At 47.6% G+C, this 26,856-nt stretch overlaps 1 long non-coding RNA gene across 1 annotated transcript; it reads right to left on the bottom strand.

Moving 5' to 3' along the window:
- Nucleotides 1-17,328: 17,328 nt before the first annotated feature.
- Nucleotides 17,329-20,849, bottom strand: LOC138283484 (uncharacterized). Its single transcript, XR_011201268.1, has 3 exons — nt 20,769-20,849; nt 19,701-19,818; nt 17,329-19,310 (listed from the first exon to the last, which is right to left on the bottom strand). It is a non-coding gene; the product is annotated as an uncharacterized lncRNA (long non-coding RNA).
- Nucleotides 20,850-26,856: the final 6,007 nt, after the last annotated feature.

Raw genomic sequence — 26,856 nt, 5'->3', positions numbered from 1 at the left:
CCCCGGGTTGGGTGCCCCCCTTATTTATTTTTCAAATCCCCAGGGATGTGGCGATCCCTGGGGGAGTGGGGGGGTGCCAGATGGCTCCCTGCTTCGTTACTAATAGAAGCCCCCAGGAGATGGCGGTTCCCAGGGATGAGGGGGAGGCCAACATTCTATTTGCCCTGGGGAGGTGGTGGTCCCCAGGGCTCGTGGGTCCACAACCAACTCCCTTAATTATTTTATTGTAGCACAGGGGAGGTGGCGGTCCTTGGGGCTGCAGGGGGGCTGCGCACAATTGTATGTTTGCCCTGAAGAGGTGGCGGTACCGGGGACTGCGAAGGCGGGGGGCAGATGCCACCTCACTCATAATTTCAATAGCCCTGGGTAGGTGGCGGTCCCGGGGGCTGCAAGGGGTGGCAGGCATACCCCTGCACTTTATTTCAATAAAGCCCCAGGGAGGTGGCGGTCCCCAGGGCTACCGGGGGGGGGGTGGTTGGGCACCCCTCTGCGCTCATAATTTCAATGGCCCCGGGGAGGTGACAGTCCCCAGGGCTGCAGAGGGGCCAGGCGCCCCCGCACTCATAATTTGAATGGCCCTGGGGAGGTGATGGTCCCTGTTGCTGCTGGGGGCCAGATGGCTCCTCTGTACACAGATTTCTTTTGGCCCCGGGGAGGTGGCGGTGCTTGGGGCTGCGGGGTGCAGGCCAGCCCCCTGCATTGATTTAGTTTAAAGCCCCAGCGAGGTGGCGGTCCCCAGGGCTGTAGGGGAGGAGGTCGCGCGCGCCCCTGCATTTATTTAGTTTAAAGTCCCGGGGAGTTGGCAGTCCCTGGGGCCATATGGCACTCGCACATATGATGAGTTTGGCCCCAGGGAGATGGCGGTCCCTGGGCTGCAGGGGCACCAGGCAGCCCCCTGCATTCAATATTTCACTGACTCCAGGGACTTGACCCACCTCGGGCCTGCATTTAAACAAGCGCAGGAACCCATGTTTGTTTTTTCAAATTTTCGGTAGATCTGCCACATCTCTCGCCGATAATTAAAAAAAAATGCTTTTTTGCTCGGGTGGGTCCTCTCGGACCCCAGCACCAGAGCTAAGGGGTCAGGGTGTCCCAACCCTGGCCCCTTTTCGATTTTTAATCTTTTTGAGTCCCAAGATGTCTGCCAACACTTCTTTGTTGAAGTGTTGGCAGCTAATGAAATCTCAGCATGAGATCGGGAGGATTCGCAGAGCCTTGATGTCACTATATATACAATTAATTTTTTCTTTAAGTTCTCAAAAACTACTGAACAGATTTATACCAAATAAAAAAAAAAGTTGCTTTCTGGACCAACAGTTACTTTTCTGCCAAATTTGGCATAATTCCGTCCAGTGGTTCAGATGCTATTCCTGTTCAAAATCCCTACGGAAAAATGCATGGGGGAAAAAGCACCCCCCCCTTCTCATCCCTTGCTTGATGGATCACCCCAAAACTTTCCAGACAGACACGGAAGTGAGCATCATATTTTGGGGGAATTGTTTTGAAGATTCATCGAACGGCGACAAAGTTAGAAGCAAAACAAAAAACGTTTTTTTCTATAGAAACTGTATCCTAACTATAACTACCTAGTCCCTGCACTTTATTTCAATAAAGCCCCAGGGAGGTGGCGGTCCCCAGGGCTACCGGGGGGCGGGGGAGTTGGGCACCCCTCTGCGCTCATAATTTCAATGGCCCCTGGGAGGTGACAGTCCCCAGGGCTGCAGAGGGGCCAGGCGCCCCCCCACTCATAATTTGAATGGCCCTGGGGAGGTGATGGTCCCTGTTGCTGCTGGGGGCCAGATGGCTCCCCTGTACACAGATTTCTTTTGGCCCCGGGGAGGTGGCGGTGCTTGGGGCAGCGGGGTGCAGGCCAGCCCCCTGCATTGATTTAGTTTAAAGCCCCAGCGAGGTGGCGGTCCCCAGGGCTGTAGGGGAGGAGGTCGCGCGCGCCCCTGCATTTATTTAGTTTAAAGTCCCGGGGAGTTGGCAGTCCCTGGGGCCATATGGCACTCGCACATATGATGAGTTTGGCCCCAGGGAGATGGCGGTCCCTGGGCTGCAGGGGCACCAGGCAGCCCCCCGCATTCAATATTTCACTGCCTCCAGGGACTTGACCCACCTCGGGCCTGCATTTAAACAAGCGCAGGAACCCATGTTTGTTTTTTCAAATTTTCGGTAGATCTGCCACATCTCTCGCCGATAATTTTAAAAAAATGCTTTTTTGCTCGGGTGGGTCCTCTCGGACCCCAGCACCAGAGCTAAGGGGTCAGGGTGTCCCAACCCTGGCCCCTTTTCGATTATTTATCTTTTTGAGTCCCAAGATGTCTGCCAACACTTCTTTGTTGAAGTGTTGGCAGCTAATGAAATCTCAGCATGAGATCGGATTCGCAGAGCCTTGATGTCACTATATATACAATTTGTTTTTTCTTTAAGTTCTCAAAAACTACTGAACAGATTTATACCAAATAAAAAAAAAGTTGCTTTCTGGACCAACAGCTACTTTTCTGCCAAATTTGGCATAATTCCGTCCAGTGGTTCAGATGCTATTCCTGTTCAAAATCCCTACGGAAAAATGCATGGGGAAAAAGCGCCCCCCCCTTCTCATCCCTTGCTTGATGGATCACCCCAAAACTTTCCAGACAGACACGGAAGTGAGCATCATATTTTGGGGGAATTGTTTTGAAGATTCATCGAACGGCGACAAAGTTAGAAGCAAAACAAAAAACGTTTTTTTCTATAGAAACTGTATCCTAACTATAACTACCTAGTAGCGACCCCGAGGTTATATTCACTGGAAAAAAAACAAAGAATAAAGTAACGTTATAGTTAGGTGAATTTGATTTTGACAAAATTAATGTTTTGAAATAAACAGCACAGAAATTAACCAGTTATAGCTACTTGCGTCCCACTATGCACTGCTTATGACCTCACATATGACATCACTCATGACATGCTCAATGACATCATTGATGACATCACTCATGACATCATCCAATGAGTGTGTTAGTTTGTTTCATAGTTTATGTAGTGGTGTGTAAGTACCATATAACATTTCTACCTAATTTTGTACAGTTTATGTCCAGTTAATCAGTATAGGTGTTTACAAAACATGTGCTCCTAATGCACCGTAGGTGTTTAGTTGTATTGAACATGTTACAAATCTTTTTATTGAAGAGTAAATCTGTGTGCAGGTGGCAGTTGACTTTTGATTTATCACTAAAGAACCCCCGGGTCTATCACAGAATTAGAACTACAAAAGTGAGAAATGGAAATATGCTGAGCCTAGCTTCCTAAAAGATATTCTTTAAAAGACGAATTTCCTCATTCACACAAAAGGTAGCATGCATCAGTATAGGGAACCTCCTCGCAGCGTGAAACCTGGTCACGTGAATGCTTCAAACCCCTCTCTGGTGGGGGGGAACTCTGCAAATGTATTAATAGGTATGTCAATCTTAGCTTGATGAGCAGAGTGTAGTGAGGGGTGCAAAGTGTGAACAAAAAACTGATAAAACTGACTACAGAGTATGCTGCTGATTGTATTGGTGTGGTCCTATGCCAGGATTAAAAAGCAAGGCAAGATTGGAAGATTTTGGGCCTGTCCATACAGATCTCTAAGGAGATCGACATGTTTCTGCCTATCAACCTCAACAACAAAGCTTGTTAGCTAGCTTGCTTTAACTATGTGGGTTGCATTTATGATAGTAGTAAAGACGCTTCATATTATTCCAAGCTAATTTGCACTTACTGCCATAGCTCTAACGGTATACCCGTTTATAGAACAATGAGTACAAAAGAAGCTTGGATGATGTCATCAGTGATGTCATCAGTGAAATCATTAATTGTGTCATTTAAGATGTAAAAAAAATATGTTACAGGACACCCATAAAGCATCCAACCCCGCACAGTGCAGGGCCGTTAGTAGTGCACATCGGGCGTTTGGCCTCCCCTGAGGCCAAGCTCTGTGGCCACGCCCCACATGAAGCCAACCCTATGCTGTACACAGCCTTCCACCTGCCGTGCACATTGGAGGGTTGGCCACTCCACTTCTAGCCCCCCCCCACCCCGAACTCAGCCAACCTCACACTGCACATGGCTTTTGGTCATGTGCAGCAGCTGGGGGTTGACCACAAGGCTTGGCCCTGGGGACCCAATCACCATGGCCTTTTGTTTTTTAAAAGGGGAGGAGGGGGCACGCGGCCCCCATCTCCAAACCTATTCTGATCCTGGAGACACCGTGCTCCAGTGCTTTTTTTTTTTTTTAAACAAAGGCAGCCATGCAGCCCTCCTCCGACTTCCTCTTATGGGCCTGGGGGCTCAATCCCATAGGGCTATATATATATATATATATATATATATATTTATATATATATATATATATATATATATATATATATATATATATATATATCTTAAAGGGTGGGGGGCCTGTCTGAGCCTCATTAGTCCCTTGGAACCCCATTCCCCAGGGCCTTATTTATTTTAAAGTGGAGAGGGCCACGTGGCCCCTCTCCCAGAGCCTTGCTATGGCCTGGGGACCCCATCCCAAGTAAAGGGGAGTGGGGCTGCACAACGGCGCTCCGAGCTCCTCGTTACAGGGACTCCATCCCCCAGAGCCACTCATTTTAATAAAGGAGAGAGGGACCAACATCACCTCCTCCCCAAGCCTGGTTAGCCCGTGGGGACCCCAGGGTCATACTAAAAAGGGGATGGAGGCCACGCGCCCCCCAGCCCTGAGCCTTGTTAGGCTCTGGTGACTCCATCCCCCAGGACCACTCATTGAAATAAAGGGGTGGATGGCCACACAGCCCTCCTCCCTGAGCCTTGTTAGGCCACTGAGGCCCCATACACCAGGGACACTGATTTCAATAAAGGGGAAGGGGGCACATGGTCCCTCTCTCCAAGCCTACCATCCCCCAGGGTCTATGTTAAAATAGAATGGGTCCCTCACTCCCCGAGCCCTATCGGCCCTGGGAAATCCATCCTCCGGAGCCCACATCTGTAAAAAGTGGGTGCTCTTGGAAGAGAGGGATGCCACCCTTATGACTGAGACGGACTACGTAGACACCAACAATAAGGAAGACACACAGCCGCTTTGGGTTGGACGTAAGCCACCAGACAAATTCAGTGCAGTCTGCTAATTGACATCACAAAGAGGACTGTACTTACCCTGGTGAGATCCTTGCAGGTCTTTCCCCGACGGCTTTTGAGGGTGAGCGTCCACCCAATTAAGTTTTCGGAGATTAAAAACAATACACTCCTTATACAGTCCTGAGGAGACCGGAAGTGGACAGGCAGAAACCTGTTTACTTCCTTTTCTATAAGGAGTCCATAACAAATGGTAAAGGATTTGAGAATACTGAGGTTACCAGCCGAATCACATGAAGTGTGAGATATTTGGGCATTAGACAATTGGTTTAAAAAATGGACTACCTTAAAGATGAACCTAATGAGAAATACTTCATTATGGTGCCCGTGGATCTTGAAATGTATTGATATAAGGACAGTGTGTTTTGTAATATTTGTCTCAGAATGTTTGTTTTGTATTGTATGTTTCCATAATCATGTCATGTGAATGGTATTAGCTGATTAAAAACAATTTTTTTATTTCACTACTTAGAAGAGTTTGGCATCAATGAAATAAGTACAAAGAGATGTGGTGAAGAATGCCAGAAGTCCAATACTAATTAATATATTATTGTAGACTAAAAGCTTCTGTATTTATCCCTCACGAGTCAGATATAGATAGAATTTATGTGTGGTGCTCACTCAGTGCACCCATCACACTCTCGTTAGGCACAACAAGGGAAGGCCCAAGGCCCCTTAGCCCCAGCCCGCTCCGTGCATATAGCGAGAACCAGCATCGCTCCTGCCCACAGGGAGGAGCCACTAATGCTGCTCTCCCTGTGAGAGGAAGCAGTATTTTGATCTGTTTCCCTGCAGCAGGGAAACAGTTAAAAAGTCAGCTCCCAGCGGGCATGATCATTTTTAAATCTTCCACCTGCTGGGAGTGAACTTGGTGTTTGCTCCCTGTTAGAAATGGGGCTCCTGGTTGGCTAGGGTAGACACCTAAGCCAGGCAGTAACCACCACTGTAGTAAGGCCAAGGGACTACACACCTAAGATAACCCCTGCTCACCCCCTTGGTAGCTTATCAATGTTCAAAACGTTTGCACAACACACACAACCCAGTGGCACAATTAATACACTACAAAAAGAGACTTCACAACAGAGTATACAAAAATAAACTGTATTGCACATAAACTGTAGACCATAGCAACATTTATCAGTAATACTTTGCCAAACCGGCAATTGTCAGACCATCATAGTACAACTAAAAAGAAATAATCTCACATTGTACATGTCATGTGAAACATCACCAAGGAAACAGCGTTGTGCATAACATGCAGCCTCTAAAATAGTAATCTCGGCTCCTGCTCACAGAATGCACAAAATACCTCAATCTTGGAAAATGAAGCACGTAATGCAGCTGGCATGGGAATCACCCATCACCCACAACTGAAGTACACATGTAGTTATTGCGCACATGTGCTCATACTACATACCTTGTAGTAATCTGTACCCAATGCCTTTGTTACTGGGCCAACGGCCCACTTACAACAATGATTATGGTCAAGAACAGCTTGGCAAGAACGGGACTTCCGTCGAGGTTTCTTCCCCATCCTGCAAGCCACTAGCGAATGCCCCCAAAAGGTATGCTCCTAAGAAGAGGGGAAGGTACCCACACCCCCACACCCTCACACTAGCAGTGAGATCTCTCCTGTTCTCCCACAAAAAGAGCTATGGGACGGTAATTAGGGAGAGCCTCCGGGCTCGGGCACCTCATCCGGCGCAAAAACCGTCTGGGCTTAGTGAGTGCCTATGGGGACATGGCTCTCCTACCCTGTGCCTGCACTCAGCCTGGGCGCAGGGTCACCAGGGGCAGCTCCTCTGGCAGGTCTCTCCGACATAGAGGCTGCTGCAGCACTTAACCGGTATGTCCGGTGTTCTAACTGTGTCTGTCTGCCTATCCGTGCGAGTCCGCCTGACGTCAGTGGGAGACAGAGGCATACTGCTGCTGCCTGCATGTGTGCGTCTCCCGTCTGCCCCTGTCCCCCGCCCCTGCCTGTGAGTACCTTTTTGCGACCCGACACTGAACTGTTATATACAAACCCCTATTCCACAGTCCCAGTTGGCTGCCTAATCTTGTCCCCCCCCTTTCCTGTTGGTCGTTTCCCACAGTCCTCGGCTAGTAACCCCCTTACTGAATCCCAATCGGTCTTATATGTTGAGTCCAGTCCAAATGAGGGTAGCTACATAGGTGCTGCTCAGTCGAGCATTCTTGTGTAGCATTACTAGAACCCAGAGAGGCCATCAGACTGATCCATATGGAACCAGTGTTTCTCACTCTCGTAGACCAACCACTGAGAGATGAATTGTAAGTGGGCGGCCCAATAGTTCTTGAGGATATTCGGGCAGGCCACTCCCCCACTTTCTCTAGGCCACATGAGTAAAGAGTTACAGATCCTCCATTGCTTACCATTCTTAATAAAGCAAAAGTCCCACTCTAAGTGAGTGATAGCATCTTGGGCAGCCTGACTGTGGCAAAGACGCATTATGGTCAAAACAGGGCTGTCTTACTCTGACAAAAATGAGCAGCAGCAAACCGGTCTCTAATGGGCCATCACTAACAAGTTTTGTCATTTATATCCAAACTTTGGAGTGCGTGCCAAAAGGGAAGGGAATACAAGTACTCTTCAAAAGCCCGAGCCCACCCCAACTTCTAATAATCATACTGTGGATACTTTTACAAATTTGTTGTGTCTGCCATACCCAAATAGTATGATTGTCATCATGTGTTTGAATGCATGTTTTAAAACTTTAACAGATGTTGTCTGCAATGATGGAAACAGTTGAGATAGATAGCCAATGGAACTGAATATTTGTGAAAAATTCAGAAGGGGCCACAATTATTATTCCCGTACTGGGGTAAGGAGTGGCATCACATTTAAAAATGTGAAGACTGGTGGTGTAGAGTGTAGTGGCTTGGTGCTGGTGGAATTAGTATTGTGTGGATTGGTATAGAGAGGTGTACCATTGTGTGGCGTGGGTTTGCAGGGAGTGACATTGTGTAGCTTAGAGTGTACTGGCATAGAATGGAGTGCTATTTTGTGGTGTGAAGTGAGGTGTGGAATAGTGTTGCATTCAGTAAGGTGGAGTGGCACTGTGTGGCTTGTAGTTACATTTAGTGGAGAACAGCCATTCTGAAACACTCAGATCATACATAAGGAAGGAATTATGACAAAATAGAAAATATTGATATTCCAGCCATGGAAATAAAGGATTACACCATGTACGAAGAAGCATTTTGTAGGAAAATGGCTCCTTGTTACAGTTACCCCCCCACTTTTTGCCTGATATTGATACTGACTTCAATTGAGAGTGTGCTGGGGTCCTGCTAACCAGGCCCCAGCACCAGTGTTCTTTCACTAAAAATTTACCATTGTTCCCCAATTGGCACACCCATGGCACACAGATAAGTCCCTTGTAAAAGGTGTCAGTGGTACCAAGGGCCCTGTGACCAGGGAAGATCCCTAAGGGTTGCAGCATGTTTTGTGCCACCCTAAGGGACTCCTCACCTAACACATGCATGCTGCCATTGGAGATTGTGTGTGTTGGTGGGGAGAAAAAGGCAAAGTCGACATGGCATCCCCCTCAGGATGCCATGCAAACCAAATACTGCCTGTAGCATAGGTAAGTCATCCCTGTAGCAGGCTTTAAAGCCCTAAGGCAGGGTGCACTACACCACAGGTGAGGGCATAGCTGCATAAGCAATATGTCCCTACAGTGTCTAAGTCCATCTTTAGACATTGTAAGTGCAGTGTGGCCATATTAAGTATACGGTCTGGGAGTTTGACAAAACGAACTCCACAGCTCCATAATGGCTACACTGAATACTGGGAAGTTTTGTATCAAACTTCTCAGAATAATCAACCCACACTGATGCCAGTGCTGGATTTATTACACAATGCACACAGCGGGCATCTTAGAGATACTCCAGTATTTTACCCAGTCCTTCAGTGCAGGACTGACTGGTCTGTGCCAGCCTGCCACTGAGTGACGAGTTTCTGTCCTCCTGGGGTGAGAGCCTTTGTGCTCTCAGAGGCCAGAAACAAAGCCTGCACTGGGTGGAGGTGCTTCACACCTCCCCCCTGCAGGAACTGTGACACCGAGCAGTAAGCCTCAAAGGTTCAGGATTTGTGTTACAATGCCTCAGGGCACTCCAGCTAGTGGTGATGCCTGCCCTCCGGACACAGCCCCCAATTTGGCGGCAAGTCCGGAGGAGTTAATGAGAAAAACAAGGAGGAGTCACCCACCAGTCAGGACAGCCCCTAAGGTGTCTTGAGCTGATGTGACCCCTTTCTTAGAAAATCCATCTTGCTTTGGAGGATTTCCCCCAACAGGATTAGGGATGTGCCCCCCTCCCCAAAAGGAGGCGGCACAAGGAGGGTGTAGCCACCGTCAGGGACAGTAGCCATTGGATACTACCCTCCAGCCCTAAAACACACCCCTAAATGTAGTCTTGTGAGCCCAAGAAAATAGATTTCCTGACGCCCTAAAGAAGATGGACTGCTGACCTGAAAGCCCTGCATAGAAGACAGAGACAAATGACTTGGCCCCAGCCCTACCGGCCTGTCTCCAGACTCAAAGAACCTGCAACAGCGACACAAGTGCTGTTTCCCGTTGGCGTAGTTGAGCAGCCAGTAAGCGGCCTGCTTTCTCCCCGTGTTCATAGTGGCGTCCCTTCAGCCGTTGTAGGGCATATTCTGCCTGTGAGGTGTAGAGGGTGTTAAGCTCCATTTTAGCCTGTTCTAGGGAGCGGCGATTGGGGGGGGGGGGTGGGTTGCTGTGTGTATTTCCTCATGGCCTGTGTTATTGTGTCTTCTACCGTGTGTTGTCGGGCCCGTCTGTTGGCACTGGAGATAGCTGCATCTCTCATTAATTGCCCTCTGATAGTTGCTTTCGCTGCAGCCCAGAGAAGTTGTGGTGAGGTCACTGAGCCTTTATTGTCCTTCAAGTATGTGGCCATATGGGTCTTAAGTTGTTCCTTCCCAGTCGGGGATCGGTATCTAGTGTTAGGGAGGCGCCAGGGTTTACGGCTGGGTGTAATCATTCCGAGTTCCAGGGCTATTACTACCGGAGAGTGTCTGATAGTGCGGCTACCAGTATTTCTATTGACAAGTGTATTCCCTATTGGAAGGGTGGGAGAGACGCCAACAATCTATTAGGCCATGATCTGAGAGGATATCTTTGAAAACGGCTCTATCTGCATTGTTACCCGCGTCAAGACCAATTGATCGGTCTAGGATGGCATCTTGGACTATGTTCCAGTCCCCCTCAAGAATATATTGTGAGGCACCTATCTGTGTCAGAAGACGGTTGAGGGAGAGGAAAAAGGTGCGCTTCGAGCCGGTGGGGGCGTATATGGAGCCTATGCATATTGTGGAGGATCCCACCACTAGTTTAGGCAGTACGTAGCGTCCCTCTGGGTCATGCCATGTTTTAATTAGTCGGAATTGCAGGGAGCGACGCAGGAGTATTGCCACTTCACATTTTCTTCCCCTTCCCTGTGTACCTGCCAACATGGGTGGTGTTCCGCTGTATATTACTTTCCCCACCCAATCTCTACGTAGTTTCTCTGATTCCGTCGAGGAGAGGTGTGTTTCCTGTAGTAGAGCAATGTCGGTATGTTTCGAGCGGAGATAGGACAGTATCTTCTGTCGTTTAATATAATGGGTCATGCCGTGTACATTCCAGGACAGTGCCGTGAGTGGGGTTGTCGATCCCGAGGGCGCCGGGTGTGTCATGGTTTATGGTGTATTGAATATGTTATGGTCCGTGTGGTGGGACCAGTAAGTAAGTAAGGACTGTGCTGGGAGGCGAGGAATATGGATTTCTTGTTCAGTTAGGCCTTGGGAGGTTGGGAGACTTCCCCTTGGTCACAATACGAAAAATATAGAGGAGAAGGGAAAAGAAAAGAGAGGGAGGGAGGAGGATGGAGAGAAATAGAGTGGAGTGTGCAGAGAGAGATGGACAGCGATTAAAAATAATTGGTGAAAGTAATAGAGAATAAATAAGAAAAGGAAAAAGGAATAGCAAATGGAAATTGGTCAGAGGGTGAAAACACTCACTACTGTCTAAAAGCCTTCTAATCTGCAGGTCTAACCTGTAAGGCCCGCGCGCCGGTAGGGTATTATATCAATGGGGCATGATGAGGGAATAGATGCTTCTTTCCTGGTATCATGGGACCTCCCAGGGTGGCGGGGGGGGGGCAGTCGTGTGGGTGCATAAATAGGTGCATGAGGTGCCAGGGTGGGCTGGCATGGGCCCGGGGTAGATATTATGGTCCAAGAACGAGGAGGGAGGGGGGAGGGGGAGAGGGACGGTCCCGGGGACATGTGCCACAGGACCTCCCGCTACACGTTCTGTGCTTATCATCTGTTAAGACATCTTAGAATATGAGAATTCTTAGTATCTTATGATGGCCTGCAGTGTTGTATTTTGAGTGTTCGTCCGGGAGCATGCCCCTTGTGGTAGTCTTGGAGCCACCATGACACCGAGTTGTGTTAGTCTGATTACTCTCTTCAGTGCAGTTGTTATATGCCTGAGAGTTAGCTGTGCTGTTCTACAAGTATCTCTATGTGTTACATTGTGGCAATCAGCATTTGATAAATGTGTTTTTAGTAGGTCCCCACTCCCCTATTGGGTGAGCAGCAGATGTGGTGAATGGGCATGTCACTTATCTGTCCCATGGTGAAGAGTAGATGTTCTAGAAGCGGGTCCGGATCTCCGGGGCAGCTGTCTTACTGGGGGTTTAGTGTTCAGCATGTTGATCTTCTGATGGTGGTTTCAGGGGGGAGCGGGATTTGTCTCTGCCCGTGTCTTGAGTGTGATCAATCACTGCTTGCAGGATGTGCTCCCGGGATTCCTGTGTCTTTGGGGACCGATCATATCCTCGGCCTCTTTTTTGCAAAGGGGGACGTTGAGTCTGGGGACATGGAGTTGGCAGACTAATAGCAGTTTCTGTATGCAGCGCTGGGGAGTACGGACGGCCAGGGGCGGTGTCCATAGATTGCGGGGTCACACTATGTAGATAAGCGCTGAGGTCCTCGGGGTCAGTGAAGTCTCTGGATGTGCTGTGATGTGTGATCCACATACGTGCTGGTTCAAAAAGACCATACTTGATGTCTAGAGATGTCAATTGCGGACGTAGGGCAAGAAAGGCTCTTCTTCTGACATTTGTTAACCTCGAGAAGTCTGCTGACACTCTGATTTCGTGTCCATCCAGTGATATCGGTTGTCGTGCTTTAGCTGTTGAGATGACCTGGCGGGCTTGTTCATGGCGCAGGAAACATGCGATGATAGGGCGTGGTTTATTTGCAGACGCTTTGTGTGAAGGACCAAATCGGTGCACCCTCTGAAATTCTGGAGGTGGTGAAAACTCTATGCTGAAGTGGTTGGTCAGCAGTGAGCTAAGAAAGGTTTTGATATCTGATCCTTCTTTTTGTTCCGGTATGCCGAAAAAGCGTACATTGTCTCTACAACTTCGGTCCTCCAGTTCAGTAAGTTTAGCTCTGAGGGACTTTAGTTCTTCTTCCTGATCAGGGGTTGTCGATATATGGTCTTCTACTGCCAACAGGCGCTGATCTAGGTTATTTGCTGTTTCTCTGAAGCCTGCTATATCAGCGCGGATTGAGGAGGATGCTAAAGTTAAGTCTGTTATTTTTAAGTCCATTGCCTCCAGGCGTCGTCCAACTGAGGCAATCTCTTGCAGTATACGGTCTGTGGCGTGTAGTGCGGGTTGATCTACCGGGGGAGATGTATGCCCCTGTGATGCCGTTTGTGCCGTCATAGCTTTGGGTTGAGCAATGGCTTCTGAGAATAGCAGTTGACGACAATGTTTACTTGCAGTCTTGTCGTTGGGCATTGTTCTCAAGGGGTGGAAATCAATTAGGAGATATTATTTTAAGAGCTAGCACTTGTAGGTCCACGGAAAGTTTCCTCGATTTCCAAGGATGGGTCAGACCTTGGGGTATAGGATCTGCTGTGGTCTGCTAAGCTTTAGAGCGTGATCTATAGAGGATTAGAATATGCTCAGTTTCTGATAGAGGTCCATTGATATAAAGCTGAATAGAGATCAATGAATTTGAGTGTGATGCAGCGTGCAACGGGGGGGGGGGGTATGTTGTCTATGTTTTAGTTTAGATCAGTCTCTTATTGTGGTACCCAGTATCATGGTTCTTGTTTGTGGGAGGGCAATTGACTGTTTGGCTGGAGGATCGGGTTGCGTAGTGCGACACGTGTTGTTCTACTCTTCCTTCTTCCTGTTCCGGCTTTCCTCCCCCTTCTTTACTTCTTTATCGTTCCTTATGTGAGAAATCTTTGTCCCTCTGTTGCTCTTTGAGATCCTTTCTCTGTCTCCCTTTTGTCTTCCTTCTCCCTTTTCCTCTGCCTCCCCTCTGGGTGTCGTGGAGGTTCTTATTCTTTGCGCGCTAGATCATAAACAAGGGGGGGGGGGTGGGGGGGGAGGGGAGTATGTCCTTTGTTTGCTGCTGGTGGTGTCATTAGATAATGTTATTTGAGGGTCTCACCGCCTCAGCGTGCGGTCTCCTTCAGGCACTATTTAGTCCTTGTGTGATATTGCTTTTTTTCCTTTCCGCCGTGGTCGTCGTGGTTGTCCTCAGGCCTAGGTTCCTCAGTGGTCCATCCTCCTCGGGTCCCCTCTCCCTCCATCCGCATGAGGAGGCAGTGCGGCGCTCCAGCACCCGGGGAGCCGAGGCGGAAGAGGGCCGATCCGGGCGCCTCCCTCGCGACGCCCCCCGGGCCCGTGTGGCACCGCACCTTAGTCCGCGGCTCCGTGGAAGCTCGGAGGCCGCATTTGCTCTCGCGTCTCCGGACGCGTCTGCCGTCGCTCGGGTCCCACAACTTCGCCCCTCCGGAGGCCCCCTCCGGCGGCCCCCTCCCTCAGCCAGCCGGGACGCCACACTAGGGGTCAGGATCGCAGGGGGAAGACCCTCTGTTTGCCAGCTTGACATGCCCGGCGCGCGGACAGCTTTTCTCAGGCGGCCATTTTCTTCGACAGCCAGACCACACCCCCCCCTCCACTGCTTTCAATGCAAAACCCGACACCTACTTTGCAAACTTCACCCAGCCGCCTCTGTGCCACTGAGGGTGTATTTTGTGTGCCTGTTTGTGACCCCCCCGCCAGTGCTCTACAAAACCCCCCTGGTCTGCTCTCCGAGGACGCAGGTACTTACCTTCTAGCAGACTGGAACCGGAGCACCACTAGTCTCCATAGGCGCCTATGTTATTTGGGCCCTAGTTTGACCTCTACACCTGACAAGCCCTGTGTTGCTGGTTCTGGGTGTTTGGGGTTGACTTGAACCCCCAACCGTGGGCTGCCTATGCCCTGAAGACTGAACTTGTACATGCTTTACTTACCTGCTAAACTAACTTGTACTTACCTCCCCCAGGAACTGTTGATTTTTGCACTGTGTCCACTTTTAAAATAGCTTATTACCATTTTTGCCAAAACTGTGTACATTACTGTTTTACTCCAAAGTTCAATATTTACCTATGCCAAGTACCTTACAATTTATGTATTTACTTGAATTCTGAATCTTGTGGCTCTAAAATAAATTAAGAAAATAATATTTTTCTATATAAAAACCTATTGGCCTGGAGTTTGAGTGTGTGTTCTCATTTATTGCCCGTGTGTGTACAACAAATGCTTAACACTACCCTCTGATAAGCCTACTGCTCGACCACACTACCACAAATAGAGCATTAGTATTATCTATTACTGCCACTATCAACCTCTAAGGGGAACCCTTGGACTCTGTGCACACTATCTCTCACTTTGAGATAGTATATACAGAGCCAACTTCCTACACATTTCCAATGCAATTGGTCTCACATTTGCTTGAGGTAGAGCTATTAGCATTGTAAACTCCTAAGCAAACTTTTCGTTCCATATAAATTTGAAATGAAAAGTAATACAAGCTCGATGTCCAAGGCAGTTACCAAACCGCCACGAGGAGGGACAATCGTAAAGCATTTACCATTGATAACAAATAACTATGAACGATCAATAGTGATGGGCATGGCTAAAAGCCCAAATAGATGACACCACGTCAGAAAAGCAGCACTTGCACACTGCTATGCTCGACCTCAAAAGGACTACACGTTAGAACTTGAATACAACACTATTAAGTCAATGCAGTAGCAGCAGGAGAGTAACAATTTGCAGACTAAAAGGTGAAGTGTGAGAAAGAAACACGCACACACACAAGCCAAGACAGAAACAACAACAAGCATCAAGTGATGTAAATGGACTGTCATATGGCAGGAGCATAGTGCAGGTTAGAGTGGAGAAGAGAGAGGAATAGAGTAGAATTGAATATATTGAAAAATCCATTGCACACTTCGAAATTTGTCTGAAATAACATGTTGATCACATTTCAGTGATGCAAAGTTCTGAAATCTGAGGGGAGACACAAACGTCCTTCCACCCAACATTCCCCGAAGTCAATGGTACCTTGCTTGTGCCGGTAGGCCAAGTGACTGCAACAGAGAAGGCCCCAAAAGGTACTGTAACAATAAGGATAACTGAGGTGAGTGTGCTAATTAAGCCTGGGATCTAAAACCATTTATGGACACCCTACAAAACCCAGTCAGTTCTAAAGAATAGATACCCAGGGGAGTGCACAGAGGGGTGGCTTGCATGGTTTCCACAAAGTATTTCAACACAGAATACCATGCAAAGGTATAACATTGAATAAAAGCACGTATTCCTTGCAATTACTGTGAATTAAACTACAGAAATATGCATGGATCCATAAACATCTTACCGCCTACCGTTCCCCAAGTTGCACCGATAAAAACGCTATCCCATATGCGTGCCTGGGCTTACTGCCTGTGACAGGAATGGATCACACAAGGGTCTGGTAGTCCTTGCATGAGGGCTGCTGTTGAACCTGGAGTTAGCTGTTCGTAATGCAGAAACTAGACACAGGCAAACAAGAGGAGTTGTGTTTTTATCAGGCCAAGTAGAGAAAGAAAGGGTGGTAGGGTTTTTGTGGATCCCTGCACATTTTTGTAGTTTACATAAAGGAGAAGAAAGGAAAAATAGTGTTTCTAATGACTGTATCACCTTCGCGGGGTATTGTGGGTAAGCTACGTTTGTGGGATCCACAGACGCCACATCTCCATGGACTGCCCGGGTGTCTATTTTATGAGAATTTCTGGGTTTGGTAGCTTCCCTTATATGGCGACGGAGCCCAAGACCAAAGACACAGGTGAACATCTGACAAAACCAGCTGGTTTTGTGATAGGTAATTTTGATCGCTCATCATTACATTTTGGGCCCTCCCTTGTCATGGTCACTTGCACACCCAAACAGGTGAGGGAACGTTCTTCTATGGAGCCTTAGAAAAACGCTAGGTGGTAGGAAAATTGTGGCTGCCTGCAGATCCCTGGACTTTCCCACACAGAAATCCAACACATTTCTGCACTCACAACAATTTACTGCCACCAGACAAGGACCCATCACATTCATACACTACAGGATAGAATAAGTTTCACCAGGAACTTCATCCACCGCTCTCACAACGTTGTAACGAGCCTCCCGGGCGCTACTTGTGCGCAATGCCCCACTCCGTGATGAATTACGGAGTCCAGAGCGAGGGGCTTAAAAATAAACAGAGGCGGGGCCGCAAGGTCTTTTCTGCGCTTGAACTACAGAGCGCGTGTGTGCGTGTTTTATTGCGGCTCCTGAGACACGCGGGCGACAGACCGTGAAATTATACCGGCCTGTGCCCTCTACATTTGGCAACGAGGCGGTGCCCACGCACTCCCCTCGCCTGCGCCCGCTACACCGGAGCAGAACTTGAAAAGACCTGTCTAGAAAGCTGGTGTATCCTCCCCACAAAAGACCACCTCCTTGAATGGTTCCAAGAGCGACTGTAATAACTTGTACTCACTGATTGTTAATATTGTGAACAGTGGTGATCGTGTTTAGTATCAGATATGTGCAACGTGGCAGGGTATGTTTGTGAACGATGCCAAAACTAATACAATATCCCATGTAAACAGAACAAGTCCCCCCCCCTTCCACCCCCCACCCCCCACCAGTACTGCTGTCCAAGAAGAGCAGGTGGGGCTCCCATAGAATGTGTTGGGACAAGAATCATACCACAGAAGACTCAACTCTTCAACAGTCAAAGCATTTATTGGAGACTTCTAGAAAAGGACACAATTTAGGTGTAAAATATTACTTTGAGAACAAATAACGTGATGTTGTGAAAGCAATTTGTGAAGCTATATAAACCCACATATTAGGAAAGATGTGCTCAAGGCAGAGTTCTAGAGGTGAGCATTACATGGTTGGAGGACAGTGCGATATCTGGTGGGCGGCTGGAGGATGGAGCCAGGAGGGTCTGAAGAGGTTGCTGTGGGTTAGGAAGCTGAAGACTGTGTTAGTGTGAAACAGTATGCAGTCAAGTCAACCAGGGACAGATCACAGAAATGAGAGTTTGAGAGTAGGAGGTGCGTGGGCAAAGGTCCACTTAGAACATCCCACCTTCCTAAAGTTTCATGCAGGAAGACTATCTTCCAGGGATTTAAAAAAAAAAACTAAAATACACATTTCCTGACCATTTTTGTTCCACCGCCTCAAAAAAGTGGATTGCCTACTTTGATGGATTGCAGCTAGTTGCCGCGCAATCAGGATACATGATGGCCAAAGGAAGGCCACTTGGTTTAGAGGAAAAAGCCTTTCCATGCAGGGTTTAAATTAACCTGCAAACCATCTGCACCTACTAAGTTAAAGTTAGTAAGCGCTCCTGATACTTGGAGATTTTATCTGCAAGTAACAAGCGATGGACATGATCTGGCTACATCCCCTAAGCAGAACTGTTTTTGATCTTCCTGCTCTTTATTTTCCTCTTCAAGACAAACTGGCAGCAGCTCTTGCAGCCGAGTACAATGTTCAACTGCAATAGGGCCTAAGGAACAACAGGATTCCATCACCCCTATAACTTTCACTGCACATACACAATCCTAGTGCCCTATGACCTGCCAGGTAAATAGAAGACTGCAAATCAAGAACTTGATGGAAGCCAAAATGTGGGGTCTAACAATTGTTTTCTAACAAAACTCAGAGTAATACCTCTGCAGAAAGACCAACAACTTTCCCAATATGGTTTATTATGTGAATGCACTCCCCACTTACCTGTGGAGTGTGCTAATGTGTCTAAATGCATAAAGAGACAAGCGCCTGTGCAGTAGGGAGATGCAACAACTGCAAAGCCGCCTTTCTATTTGCTACTCGGTATTACAGTAAGATCTGCTATGAAGCTCACTGAGCTTACCAAAATCTTTTTAGCAGCAGGCGTTGCACTTCAGTACTGGGCAGGCAGCAAGCATGCGCAAGCATGAGCCAGTTTACCAATGTTATTTCTCAGTTAGTCACATGTACCATTCTCATCCTGCAACAACTAAAGTTTTCAAGCGGCTGAAGTCAGTCTCTGTTTTCAGGGAGCACTGTTTCAGGACCAGGGGATTCATGAAGTCCGCTGCTATGTGAAGGCTGTCTGGGGCCAAACCTGGGGAGGGGTTCCAGTTGTTAGGTCTGTTGGTGAAGGAGAAACCTTTGCACAGGGTAGTTGCGAGGGATCCAGGGGAGACAAGTCCAGATTGAATGCGACCAACATGACGGAAGGATTCAGAATGGTTAAATTTGGGGTGAGGTCCAGATAAACGAGAGCCTTGTTGACATCTTTGACATTTAGGGCAGCGGGTGGTGGTCTGCATGAGTTCCTCCTCAGAATCGGGCATTTCGTTGTAGGTCAGTGCTGTTAGAACAGAGCCCCAGAGGTAAAGCACAGTAGCAGTGACACCAGATCGCTTCTCCAGGGTGTCGTTCTCCAAAAGACGTGGCCGAGTGACCGATCTAACAGGAGGACCGCTATCATGGTTGGAGGACAGTGCGATATCTGGTGGGCGGCTGGAGGATGGAGCCAGGAGGGTCTGAAGAGGTTGCTGTGGGTTAGGAAGCTGAAGACTTGCTTAGGGGCTCAGGATCAGATGTGGTGCCTGGGGACTCAGCAGTGATGCGTCGTCCAAAAGGGGTTCCCTAGATGGGGCCACGGCTATGGAGACATTTTTCACATGAGCCACTTGGTGCACCACGGCAACAGATGCAAAGAGAGTGGCGACACCGGCCAGATATACAACTCCCAAAATGCATGCCAACTGCGAAAAAAACACAAGACATCCATTAATACACGCAAGCCCACTCGCACACGAAAATAAGCTATCATTAATGGCATAGCCACCAACAAGGCCAAAACGTACATGACAAACATTCTGTGAGAGTAAAGGGGTAATTTAATGTCAGAACACCCAATGAGCACTGTAGAAGAGATGCGTTCCCAAATCAGCTGGCCGTGAAAGGAAACAGAAAATTTACTACATCAATGGTGCTTGCTAAGTACATTATCTAGAAGCAAACTACCCGAAGAAAACCTGAAAACAGAAACCAGGCCACCCCAATAACATCTGCTAAGCTTAGAAGAAAGGACCGCGGTAGCCATTAATCGTCAATTGTGAAAATATATGTATGTCTGACGCCAGGACCCTTACCTTGGCAACATGATGATAGAACTGGCTGAGGGCCTGCTGCCACACACACTGCTCCAGAAGCACACACAGATCAGTGTAGGTGAACCACCCACGACTCCGGCCCTGCTGTTCTGCTACCCTGAAAAGAGGAAATAGCTAGTACTATCAACATGTCAAATTTTACAAATTAACGAAATGTACCATACAAATAAAAACAAGATGTTGTAAGAATACCAAAAGCTGTAAGCATGACCACAATCTATAAAACTTCAACTTGAGACCACTCTCAAACAAACATTTGCAATGCAATGGGTTTTGCGTTTGCTCGATTTATAGCTTTTAACATTGTAAATTCCTAACTGGACTTTTCTTGCCACATAAATTGAAAATTAAAACAGTTCACATAAGCAGCCGATTTTAAGCACCACGGCCGGCATGAGTGCGAGGGAGAGACAAAAGGAAAATTAAGTTCGCTCACAGTCAAACGTATCAGCAAATGTGCAATTATCTGTATAACAGTGTCAGTCTGCAAGGCAGTAACCAAACCGCCTCCCAAGGAGGGACAAGCGTAAAGCTTTTACCAATGATGATAAAGGATTTTTGAAAGGCAAGGCCAGGAACACGTGATAGTGATGGGTGTGGCTAAAAGCCCACAGATAGTTTACAACATGTCAGAGAGCTTGCGCGCTCGACTTAAAACGTACTGGAGGCACAATTCCCAAAAACAGAACCTAAAAAACAGTCATTGTGCATATAGGCAGCTTAAGTAGTACATGCTTTCAGTTCAATTAAAGTCTTAGGTACGAGGCTAATGTATAAGAAAGCAATCCTTTCCAAGTATGTCAGTATGAACTTATTCCATCTTAATGTCACATATGTGCAGCGAAACATGATATGCTGGGCACTATCCACAAGATCTACGCCCATGATTTTCCCTCTTAAAGAATCCATCCCAGAAAAGGAGCGGATTGCAAGCTGTGTGCCTTTGTACACCGAATTAGTGCTGATGCAGTCATACAGATCTGATAAATATGGTTTCTGGTCTGACTTAAATAGAGCAAACAATGCTAGCAATCTCTGCACACTTACCGGCCCTCCAGCCAACTGAGAACTTGGAAAAACTCCTTGGGGTCAGTGAATAGGCTCCAGTCCTATAGGAGAGGAGACAAGATGTTACTGTCTGCTGTCGATGCATACGAAACACAGAACACAGCAGAGGATGGGAACTGAAAGACATTGCAGTGCCTTCCTGCAGATGAAATCAAAAGGCGTCTAGGGGTCTCCAAGGGAACCAGCTTGGAGGAGAACACTGTCCATCTACAGGTTAGGACTAGAAAGCACATACTCAACCTTCCCGAGGGTGGTGCTTGGCTCAAGTACCTTTCAGAATGAGAAGGGTCTTTCCTTATTCTGTGCTACTGAAACACAGCCAGGGGCAGCAGCAATGTGTTGATTCTTATAGTGAGGAAATATTGTGCTTCGGATCAAATGCATCCTGAGGTATTGCCCTACTCTATACATATAGAAATAACTTTGGTGATCTAACCATCCACACCAAGCATAGACACCAGCAAGCCTTGTTCTGCTGCGGCAATAGAATGACAAATGATAGAAGGCAGTCATAATGGCAACCAGATAGGAAACGCCTTGCAGAGGAAAAGGCAGGCAGCAAAGTTCAGGAGGTTGGGCTGACAGGCTACATGGGCCAATCATATTTAGTAAGACTGCAAGACAAGCGGAATTGAGAGGCAGAGACCCAGGAAAGTCGGCTAATAGTAGTGTAGGAAAGTAGCCACTTTCTTGGCATGGCCACCCCCCATTTTCTGCCTGTTGTCAGTGTGTTTGACTGTGTCTACTGGGATCCTGCTAACCAGGACCCCAGTAGTTATGTTTACTCCTGTAAACTGTACCTTTTTCTTTCCACAATTGGCATACTGGTCCCCCCATGTAAGTCCCTAGTATATGGTACTTAGGTACCCAGGGCTTTGGTGTTCCAGGGGATCCCTATGGGCTGCAGCAGTTATTCTTCCACCCTTAGGGAGCCCATGCAAAGGGATCTGCAGGCCTGCCATTGCAGTCTGCGTGAAATGGGTGCATGCACCCGTTTTCACTACAGGTCACCCCTATGGTAGGCCCTCAGTCCAGAGGGCAGGGTGCAGGTACCTAAGTGTGAGGGCACCCCTGCACTTGCAGAGGTGCCCCAAAAAACTCCAGATCCATTTTCCTGGGCTTTGTGAGTGCAGGGATGCCATTTTACACGTGTACTGGACATAGGTCACTACCTATGTCCAGCTACATAATGGTAACTCCGAACCTGGGCATGTTTGGTATCAAACATGTTGGAATCATACCACAATACTGTTGCCAGTATTGGAAGCATTATTCCATGCACTCTGGGAGCTCCTTAAGAGGACCTCCAGCATTGCTACCACCAGTCTCACAGGGTGTTCTGGGCAGACCGAGCTGCTGCCACCCCTCAGACAGGTTTCTACCCTCCTGCTGCTTGATCTGATCAAGCCCAGGAAGGAAGAACAAAAGGATTTTTTGGTGGAGAGGGAGGTAACACCCTCTCGCTTTGGAAATGTGTGACTGGCTTGGGAGGAGTAGCATCCCCAAGCCACTGGTATGCTTTCAAGGGCACATTTGGTCCCCACCATGCATAAACCAGTCCACACCTGTTCAGGGGCCGCCCCTTCCCTCCCAAAGTCCCTGCTGTGGCGCAAAACTGGACAACGGAAAGGGGAGTGATCACTCCCCTGTCCATCTCCACCCCAGGGGTGGTGCTCAGAGCTCCTCCAGAGGGTCTCTGGGTTCTGCCATCTTGTTTTCAAGGTTGGCAGGGAACTCTGGGAGCATCTGAGTGGCCAGTCCAGGCAGGTGACAGCCCCCTACTGATAGGTGCTTACCTGGTTAGGTGACCAATCCCCCTTTCAGGGCTATTTAGGGTCTCTCTGTTGAATGGGTCCTCAGATTCGGCTTGCAAGACTCCAGCAGGATTCCTGTGCAACCTCCACTTCGAATTCTAGCCACTGGAACAGTGACTGGACCCTCCAGGAACCGACAACGCTGCAATAAATGAAGAAGACTCTTCTGCAACTTTGTTTCCACGAATCCTGCCAGCTTTGCAACATTTCCCCGGCAATGTGTGGTTCTCCGGCGGCATGGGATCCTCTCTGGTAGTGCTGCGTGGGCTCCTTCTGCAACTCCTGTGTCCCCGTGGGACTCCTGTGGGTGCTGCATCTGCTCCTGTGGACTCTCTGCAACACAGAGGGTCCCCTGTGCCCCCCCGAGTTGAGTCCTCCTGGGCCTTGCTGGTCCGCAGCAGCACCATTCTTTTCACAACCCACTAGTTTGTCTTTGCCAATGCTTGTTGGTGGAATTCCTACATCAACAATTGTCTGCAATCTTCACTCCAGCGTAGGACATCTTCTGCATCTATCAGGAACTCTTCTCCGGCTTCACAGGTGCAGTGCTGACCAGTTCATCACTGTCAACCAACTTCTGCAAGTACAGCTGGGTGGGTAGTAGATCCTACTCCTCCTGGACTCCACTGAGACTCTTGGACTTGGTCCCCTCTCTTCACAGGTATTCTGAAATCTACCGCTGGTTTCTTGCAGTGTTCTCTGGGTGTCTTTTCCTCCTTTTGGGTGGTTTGGGTAAATCCCAGTGATTTACTCCTGCTTTCCTGGTCCCTCGGGGGTACTGTGTTACTTACCTCTGTGGGTTTCTAGTACTCCCAGCTCCCCTCTACATATTCCACTTACATAGGTGGATGTCTTGTGTTCGTATTCATTTTTGTAATATATGGTTTGTGCTCCCCCAGGGTCACTATTGGTTATTGCTATTTGCACTGTTTTCTAACCTTTTCTATGCCTATTTCTGATTGCTAGTGTACATATTTAGTGTATTACTTTCCTCCTATTGGAGGATTGCCCTTCTAGTATTTTGTGAGAATTTGCCCCAAAAGTAAAGTACCTTTATTTTTGAACACCTCAGCGTTTTCTTTCATGTGTGTAAGGACTGTGTGACAACAGTGGTAAGGCATGAACTTTGCATGTCTCCTAGATAAGCTTTGGCTGCTCATCCACAGCTACCTGTAGAGAGGTGGCTTCTAAACAATACACTAATAGGGGATACCTGGACCTGGTATAAGGTTTAAGTACCTTCGGTACCCACCGCACACCAGGCCAGCTTCCTACAAGCAGAAAAGCAGTTTACGTTAGGGCACAGACCCGAGTCATTGTGAGAGCAGAGGTGAAGGGAGGGCTGAAGGGGGTAGACAGAGGCCTTCATAGAGATTATGTATGTGAGTGAGTAGAAGGAAGGACAGGTCAGGGGGAAGCCCAAAGAGGACAGCAAGGATCACTGTGGCAGGCCTAGCAGTTCTGTGTAGAAAGAGTATTGATTGAAAGACTAATACTGATAACTCAGGAAAGGGAACAGCTAGAAAAGCAAGCATTTTAAATGCAATGGGTCTTGCGTTTGCTCAAGTTAAAGCTATTAGCGTTGTTAACGCCTAACCAAACTTTACTTGCCACAAACTGAAAAGGAAAAGTAAAACAGTTTCACGTAAGCGAGCCGACGGCTATCATGAGCGCAAAGCAGACCCACAAAAAGAAACAGAAGTTTGCTTGCAGTGAAACATATCGGCATAAGTGCAATTATCCATGTAACCGGCAAAAGTGCAAATATCCATTTAACAGGGTCGATGTCATGCAGAGCGCATGACCACTGCCCAGCGAGAACGTGCTACATACGAAATAGAGAGAAAAAGTAGTCCAGAAACAATACCGAAAACATGGAGCCTCTTATGTTTTCAGTAGATGGCTGGTGCGCTCGAGGCAGGCTAAACACCAGAAAAGGTATGACGTCTGAGTGCTTTTCACTAATTAAAACCAAGCAAATTTTAAAAGGCAAGCCCACGAACCAGCCAAACTGATGGGCATGGTTGAAAGACCACAGAGAGATTACACCAGGGACAGAGCACTTTGTGCGCTCGACCATATAATGAAACTGCTGTTTTAATAGTTAGTAGAAATGCAGTTCATTTGTGAAGTCAGACTTTTAATACATTTATTAGAGAAAGTAACTTTTAGATTAGGTCTGAAATAGGGGTTAAATGGCCCCCAGTAGTAAATAAACCTCAGTGGGCAGAGATGACTTCTGTACGCCACAGAATATGAGGGTTGGGGCTTACTTTTGACAGACCAGTGTCAAAGCTAATCCACTTCGACAGACCTATTACCCCACATGTGAAATTTGGGGCACATCTGGAAGGAAGAGAACAGGATGCCAAGACAATCCTTGTGTATCCCCTGTTTGGTTGCTGAAGGACTCTAGTTTTGTCCTACAGACTTCTGTCTCTGGGTCTGCTGTGGTACAGTGCCAGTCACAACTGCATTTTCGCGTTATATGTGGGAGGACACTAGGGTTGTCATAGTACACTCCCTGCGCATGCCCTCAGAGCCCAAGTTTATTATGGTCAAAGAATTTTGTCATCCTGAAAACACCCTGATAGGTGGCATTTTGGACATGTTTGCAGTAAGGCAGATAGTAAATGCTGCAAAATTAGGTAGCGCTACCCTTTGGAACTTTCACCCCACTTGTTAGGAAGGGGCTAGGAGTTACACCCATCCACTAGTTAGTGACCGTCATAAATGTAGCATCGTCTTCAGAGCGCTTTCTGGACCTGCAGAAGATAAGAAGAGAACTGGACCTGCAGTCTAAAATTCACCTGCTTCCTTTTGTACCCAGGGCAAGGAAGTGGACTCCAAGGGTCCGATGGTTGACATGCATGGTTACAGGGAGATAACCTGCAAGAGACCTTTTCCTGGAAGTACCCATCTGACCAGTAGCAACTGGACCCGAGCTGGGACAATGTACAGTTAACATCTGGCCCAGAAGACAGCGATTAGATTCCCAGGCCAGAGGGCCCTCCTTGCACATGTGCAGCTGGCTTACTCTTGAACTAAACCCCTGGCTACTTAGCAGGGGCTGCCTGGGACTCACCGAGCAACATGAGAGGCATACTTCTTCTGCAACCGTCGGATGGGGCTGGGAGCATTCTTCTGAAGTAACTCCACCGCAATATCTAAAACAAAGGATTAAAAAAAAAAAAAGTTACTCAGAGAGCTTTACAAACCAACCTCATCTTCATTTAGCACTTAGCCCATTAAAATAAAAAGAAACCAGCTCCGTCTTATAAACAGTTTTCTTTTTGCTTCCAACATGCATCAATATCAGACTCAACCAGCTCTCATTACCCCACTTTTGACAGGCTTTGCAAAGATTGGTTGAAATGAATACAAAATGAACCAGTGGAACATCAATCAGGCAAATGTTTCAAATATGAAACACTGCCTTTCATAGCTCTTCACTCAAGTTTCACTTTATCGGAAACACTAAACAAGAGGTAATGTCTGTGTCTGAAAAGTTAAGTGCCTTTTGTTCATTGGTGGTACTCGCCTGATTGTAATAAACAAAAGAAAATACAGACTATATACAAAGGAGGATAAAAACGTGCTTATTGAGAAAAAAGTCAACGCTCAAACTGTGGGATTACTGAAAACCTGCAATCAGGAGTTCGTAGGTGCACACACAGATGGCACTGTAAGAGCCTACTAGCCCGACCGGGTCACTATTACCTGTTAAACGACTTAGGGCCTGATTCTAACTTTGGAGGACGGTGTTAAACCGTCCCAAAAGTGGCGGATATACCACCTACCGTATTACGAGTTCCATAGGATATAATGGACTCGTAATACGGTAGGTGGTATATCCGCCACTTTTGGGACGGTTTAACACCGTCCTCCAAAGTTAGAATCAGGCCCTTAGTGTGTGGAGGGGATCCATCGCCTACAATGCTTTCTGTGGAACCAGAATACCTGGCCTCGAATCATCACTAAAAGAACTGTGTGATGCTAAATAAATCTACTATTACTGCTACAAAATCGTACTCCTAGTATTAAGATACAACAAAGTTGGTATTCTTCTACATTAGTACTCTGTGAATAACAAACGGCTAATAATCTGAAAATACTGTGGCTGGGCCTAGACAGACGTCAGCTCCCTTATGTCAAGACTGCAATAGACATATGATAACAGGAACCTACATTCACTTGAGATGTCTTTAGATCAAGTTGCCTATACGCTGTAATCTTGTTTTAGATCACATTTC

The sequence above is a fragment of the Pleurodeles waltl genome, chromosome 3_1, assembly GCF_031143425.1.
Source record: "Pleurodeles waltl isolate 20211129_DDA chromosome 3_1, aPleWal1.hap1.20221129, whole genome shotgun sequence".
Classification (NCBI taxonomy): domain Eukaryota; kingdom Metazoa; phylum Chordata; class Amphibia; order Caudata; family Salamandridae; genus Pleurodeles; species Pleurodeles waltl.
Note: the sequence above shows the minus strand (reverse complement) of the source record. Positions and strands in the feature narration are given on the sequence as shown.